Genomic DNA, 412 nt, shown 5'->3' on the forward strand with positions numbered 1-412 from the left:
ACTGGGTCTAAATTGAAAAGTACTCAAACGGGAAGACCCTGCGGCAACGCAGGGCGATCAAGCCTCCGGAAACCACAGGGGGGGAGGGTAGCCAGCTCGGCGCCCCCCCAATACCGCTCTACCAAGACGGCTGGTTCCCAAGATCCTATCTCACCTAGACGCCGCACCACGAAAAACCCGGTCTCGTACCCTGAAGAACCTAGTCCTGCACCACGCGCGCACCTTCGAGTACGGCCCCCCCTTCTGGGTGCCCACCTCCCCCTCATCCGCGCCCTCGCTACGGCCACCTGTTTCCACTCACCACTCCTCAACCCTACATCCTCTTGGTGTACTCTCTACCTCTTCCCCTCCCCCCCCGGCTCTCCCCGCCCTTTCCCCGGTCTCCCCCCCCTCCGCCGGTNCGGCTCCCCCC

This window comes from Volvox carteri (assembly GCF_000143455.1).
Source record: "Volvox carteri f. nagariensis unplaced genomic scaffold VOLCAscaffold_17, whole genome shotgun sequence".
NCBI classification, from domain to species: domain Eukaryota; kingdom Viridiplantae; phylum Chlorophyta; class Chlorophyceae; order Chlamydomonadales; family Volvocaceae; genus Volvox; species Volvox carteri.